General features: G+C 49.2%; 1 long non-coding RNA gene across 1 annotated transcript in view; it reads right to left on the bottom strand.

Moving 5' to 3' along the window:
* Nucleotides 1-2,836: 2,836 nt before the first annotated feature.
* Nucleotides 2,837-6,000, bottom strand: part of LOC141277513 (uncharacterized) — a 4,470-nt gene continuing 1,306 nt past the window's right edge. Inside the window, exons 2-3 of the long non-coding RNA XR_012329013.1 lie at nucleotides 5,644-5,928; nucleotides 2,837-4,408 (exon numbers count right to left, since the gene is read on the bottom strand). This is a non-coding gene — a long non-coding RNA (uncharacterized lncRNA). The remainder of the gene's footprint in view (nucleotides 4,409-5,643; nucleotides 5,929-6,000) is intronic.

Here is a 6,000-nt window from a genome sequence, read left to right as displayed (position 1 = left end):
CCGGCCCTTCTCCCCCCGCCTCTCCCCCCCCAGATTAATTCTCTTTTCTGTATTGAAAGTTCAGATAAACAAGGAGTTTATCTGATGGCTTCGAAAGCACCTGACAGGGCCTTGCTGGAAGCGTGCAGAGGCACGTACAGGATTACGGGGGTTTCCAGGAAGAACAGGCCAGGCTGGGTGGCACTGTCACCTTCGGGGCGGCAGGAAGGGGTGGCCTTTATCTGTTTATCCAGGATGGTGAGCGGAGAAGCCGTCCCGCATCCCCTCCCACCAACCGAGTCCTCTGCCCTTGTAGCCTCAGACCTCGAGGCCACAGGATCCCCGGGGTAGGGGGGAGACTCTCCCCTACCCCGGGGGTCCTGTCCCACTGCTGTCTCCTACACAGCAGGAGATGGGCCGGGGCCTCCTCTGAGGCCTGAGGGAGCCCCAGCCCAGCCGGCCCTCCCTTCTCTCTGCCGCCTGGACCTTCTGCTGCAGAACAAACCGCTGGGTGCAGGTGGGGTGGCAGAGGGGAGGTGGCTGCTGGGACATACTCCTGGCGCCCGCAACTGTCCCCGGTCGGGGGGGCCCATCCTTCCCCCGCAAGAGCTGCCGGCCTGCTTCCCAGGAGGCTGAGAGCAGAAGCTGGGGGCCTGAGGGAAGCAGCAACTAATCCGTGTCCAGCACTCTTGTAAACACATCAAGGGCGTCCCCACCTCCTGGAAGAAGGCCTGGGGGTTTCAAAGAGAGAGGCCCTACAAGTTTGATGTTAGCGGTTTTTCAAAAGTGTTTTCCTGGCGCCCATTTGAATCCCAGATCAGCAGGAGAGAGAGGCCGCCTGGCCGGCTGTTAGATTTCCACGTAGATTTATTGGAAGTAGTTTAGAGCCCATTTTCAAACATTTTAACCACCAACCCCCAAATAATTTTTCACAGGTGCACTGCTTAATTCCACAATAAGACATTGTCTGGAAAGACAGGGAAATACCCACCCTGTGTGCTGCGGTCTTAGCAGGGGCGTGAAAGAGCGTCGGCTTCCCAGGGACAATTGCCCGCTCACCGTCACCAGGCGTCCTTGGAGCTGGCCTGCTAAGGCGGCATGTGGCCCACTGCCCGTGTGCCGACCCCCTGCCAGGACGAAAACTGAAAGCAGTGTGTGGAAACGTGTACAGCAGTGGGACAGAATGATTGTGTGTCTAACTGAACACTAAGAACATGGCTTTGCATTTTGCATGTCATTTAAGACATTTTCTTTTTCTAGCAATTCATTTTTACCGTATTTTGGAAAGGTCGGTCTATAATAGATTGAAAACAGAAAAAAAATAACTGATTCATTACAACAGAGAGTTTGAAAAGCAGTGCTTATGTAGAGAAGACACAAAACCTCTGTATTAGTTTCCCAAGGCTGCTGGAACAAAGCACCCCAAACAGGGGCTAAGACAACAGAAATGTATCCTCTCCCAGCCTGGGGCAGAAGTCTGAGGTCAAGGTGTCACAGGGCTACGCTCCCTCTGAAGGTCCAGGGGAGGGTCCTGCCTGCCTCTTCCAGGGGCTGGCGTTCGCTGGCATCCTTGGTGTCCCTGATCCCTTGGTTGTGGCCACACCACTCAGATCTGTCTTAGGCTTCACACGGCTTCCCTCTGCGTGTGTCTGTTGTGTGCCTGAATCTGCTCTTTTTATAAGAACACTGGTCCTATTGAATCAGGACCCACCGTAAGGACCTCATTTTAACTTGGCTCCCTTCAGAAAGTCTCCATCTGCAAATAAGGTCACGTTCTGAGGTCCTGGGGGTTAGGACTCCAACATTATTTGGGGGGGGGGGAAGAGGGACACAGTTCACCTGTAAGAACCTTTAAATTGGGGTTAACCAGAATGTACTATCAGGTAGCGGTGCTTATTTAGTTTATACTTTGAAGGATTTACCAGTTAGGCCTTTACTATGTAAAGATGACTTGAAAAATTAAAACTGTTCTGCAGTCACTGTATTGTCAGTGGGGCGCTCAGTAACACAGTGCATACCTTCTGATTTGGATTTCTGTCCTGTGTAAGCTTGCAGGTCATCAAAGCCATCGCTCATATTCCTTACTAGCTGACAGCAATGTGATTGAGAACAGAATTATTTGACGACAAGACCTACCCAGGTTCTGGGGACCCCCTTTCCGGCATAACAGCAACGGCCCGAGTCCTGGGGTCCTCCAGCCCCACCGGCATGAGCACCAGGTTTGCAGGCTGTGCTGGCCCCTTGGCCAGAGCCTCTTTTGTCGCACTCTGTCTCCTACTAGAGTTACGGGCAAGCATCATGACATTCCTGTGTGGAAACTTCCTCCAGGCTCACTGTCTGAAGTAGGAATCTTGAACCGAATGACATCTAGGGCAAGACTCCTCTCAAGATGCATATGCAGTACCCCTCCCCCCAAGGGCAGTGTAAGCTCGCAGGTTCACCTTTAACTCACAGCACAAAGCGTCTTTGGGCTCGGGGCGGAAGTCCGTGTGGTGAAAGGAAGCAACAAGGTGCCCTGGGACACCAATTTTATTTTTAACGCACGGATTCCTGGTACAAGGAGGATGGTTCTCGTGCTCATAAGCCTTCTGGATTTGCTCTCTGAAGCGTGGAGTCATTCACTCATTTGGAAGGACAGTGTTTCACTGTGAATATAAGCAAGGGCTTCGGGGTTGGGCTGGAATTCCTGCGCCACCTCACACAGAATGGAAGAGTTACATTACACCCTATGAGAGTTAAATCTCAGCTGTCAAATGGGAGGAGGCCCCTCCTCCTGGGGTCCTGCGTGTGCGCGTGTGTGTGTGTCTACACCTAGTACTTTGCAGAACTCTGCCTACACTTACCTATAGATACACTATATAGAGACTTCTGTGAAGTCATATTTAATTGCAGATAACTTGTTCTAACATTATAAATGCATACCTTGAAAATACTTTAAAATAACTAGCAAATTTTTGTTACTTTTCCAAAAGAAGACTTACTAGGAACGATACTAATAAACTTATTGGCCATTTAATGATGGTAATATTGACTCATTGACGAGAATTTGTCGCCTCCTGGTAGCTTGCAGTCTGCTGAGGAGAAGTGCGTGCAGGACCACCTGACGTAGTCCACACAGACCGCGGTGCAGCGCAATAGAGAGTGGCGCTCAGCCCAACGAGGCCTCAGTGGATCGCTGATTCGGCCGTGACTGAGGATGACTTCGCCCCATCACAGTGCTGGCCGTTGCATGAGGCTAAAGAGACAGGCCTCTGTTGTCCTGTTCCAATCAGGGTTACTAAGGCATTAGCTTGGACCAGGGACTGTGTATGATATGAAATGTTTGCGCTGACACGACCGGTGCACGGTCCCATCTACGTCCACCGTTGGCAGTCTGGAGTCTGTGATGTTCCAGAGAGCTGGGCAGCATCCTCTATTCTGAGCACAGGGTTCTCAGGCACCGGCTTATAAGATACTTGGAAACACTCAGACATGAGAAAAAGAGCTTCCAATATTTCAGGAGTAGCTTACGAAAGGATGCAGACGCACCCAGAGTTCATCAGAGCTGAAGAGAGTAGTCAGGCTGGGCTTGGGTGAATATAGGGGGGCACTGGGGGGACGAGGGATTTCCTTTTGTACAAAATGGATAGAATGAACCAGGGAATGCGGTTTCCACGACAACACACAGATATTCTAATTAATTTTTCATGCCAAGAGACTCTAAGTGCTTTGTAGCAGTTGGATCAATTCCTGACAGCTACTGGAATTTAATTGCTTTTTTTTTTTTCCTTTTGGAAGGCTGAGTGGGGTGGTGCATGAACTCTTATGAGCCGTTAACACTTTGGGGAAATGATCTGTTATCTGGCACCAGCACACGGAGGAAAACACCATCCAGGGTCCTAACGGGGCTCGGAAGAAGCAGCTGTGACTTACCAGCCATCCCCCTTGTGCGCACGATGCAAACTCTATGGGGGACACAGCTGGGGAGGTAAAAATATTTGCTGGAGGTCACCCAGGGGGGCAGTGACAGAAGCGACACGTGTGAGCGGTGCTCCCCCAAGATTAACACCCGAGGCACGAAGTGCATTGTGCCCGTCGTCTCGGTCTGTCCCGTGGGGAGGGCAGCCATACCACCACTTTACACAGAAGGACAGTGGGCACAGTGTCTTGTCCAAAATGCACAGGACTTGGAGTGGTGAAATTGTTGTTGGAAATCCAGCCGGCCGAATTCCAAAGGTTTGCTCTCTCCACTGCTCCAGGCAGCTTCCAAATGTGGTTCAGAGTCCCCCGAACCTGGAACCCGGGCCCCCAGACTCTGCGTTCAGGGGCCTGTAAACCGTCACGCTCAGGATGATTCCATGAGCTTCGGTTCTAATTTCTGGGCACAGTTTTGTGTGGTGATATGTTTGCACGCTTCAAGTCTACCGTGCACGAGCAGGCTCTCCCTGAGCTGTGGAGGATTTAAACAGTAAAATAGTTTTCTTGAAACACTCTTGAAATGCATGTTTTTTAAAAAAAATTTAAGATAGCTAGTCCTCCTTCTTGGCATTTTTATACCCCAGCTTCAATTTCAGGAAATCTACAGGTCCCTGGCATTTGAATGAACTCCTAATTAAATGTCATGTTCCTCAGCAATTTCCATTGACCATATTGGGGCCAGAGGGCAGTTTTAAAAATAAAACATCTAAAGTCTGAAAATAAATGGGGTTCCCCACACTCCTCTACTAGATGGTGTAGAGGTTGCATGGATGTTTTAAGTTAATTCATTTATTTTTTCATTCCTTCAATAAATACTTATTGAGAACTTAGTATATGCCAAGCACTGTAAAATCCAGTGGGAAGAGAAGTTAAATGACTTATTAGCACATCGCTGGAAGCTGGCAGAGTGGTGGAGAGGACAGACCAGGACCTCTGTGGGGACAGCACCTGTGACTGGGGAAAGCTGGGTGGTCACTGGAGGCTTGTCCACAAAGGTGGGCGGGGAGGCCAGATGAAGCCCTGATGCTGTGGGCCAGCGCAATGTATCTCTTGAAAAGATGGCACGGGTGCTGGGGAAATGCATTTAAACTCCCCTCCAGACATCTTTAAATCATGGTGTAGGGTAGGCTAGTTACATGCAGTCTCCATGTAAAAAGGTAAAACAGAGATGCATTGAAAATATCCCAGTAGATTTTAAAATATTTCTGACATACAATGGGTAAAATAAAAATGGCACATGATGGGAACTATTTCAGCCTCCAAAAGGTCTGTTTCCGCTAGAGTTAACTGATATTTTTATTTAATTTAATTTATTTATTTGGCCACCCAGCATGTGGGATCTTCATTCCCCCATCAGGGATGGAACCCATGCCCTCTGCATTGGAAGGGCGGAGTCTTAACCACTGGACTGCCAGGGAAGTCCCTAACTGATCATTTAAAAAAGTTATTTCCCGATAGTTTGCTCAGTTTCTGCTTCCTTTAACCCAAATCTTGATGTATTCTACTTAGCAAGTAAACAAAGATGTTTTTTAAGGACGTTCTCAGGGTATTAACTCTGGTACTGAAAACCGAAGGGCCCATAACATTTAACTGGCAGAGACTGTTGAAGGCAAAATTTTTAAAAAGAAAAAGAAGTAAAGGCTCAGCCTCTCTGTGCCTATGGAAATTTAATCACTTTTTCACGAAACCTTTAAAAATAGCATTTACCATCAGGGGTCCAGTCTTAACTGGAGCTGACCCGGCAGGAAGCAGCTGTGCGCAGGAACAGAAAGCAGCCCAGGTCGGAGGGCACTTCGTCCCTCTCCGCTGTCAGGTCTTTGGGGATCTTGCTCCTTATCGTGGCTCGAGGTTCGGGCGGTCCCTCGTCGTCCTGCGCCCCGATCCCGCTGCAGGGACCTGGAGCTGGTGGGGGCCACGTCTCCAGATACAAGAACAAGTTTCAGCGCTTCCTCTACTTGGGTGTTCTGAATGTTTTCCTTTTTGTTCTGGAGTCTGTAAGGATGTAGGCAGTTTTCTTAACCACTAAATATTTCAACAATGCATCGTCCCTAATTTTCCAAATCA

This window comes from Tursiops truncatus, chromosome 21 (assembly GCF_011762595.2).
Source record: "Tursiops truncatus isolate mTurTru1 chromosome 21, mTurTru1.mat.Y, whole genome shotgun sequence".
Classification (NCBI taxonomy): Eukaryota; Metazoa; Chordata; class Mammalia; order Artiodactyla; family Delphinidae; genus Tursiops; species Tursiops truncatus.
This window is presented reverse-complemented; position numbering and strand designations above follow the sequence as displayed.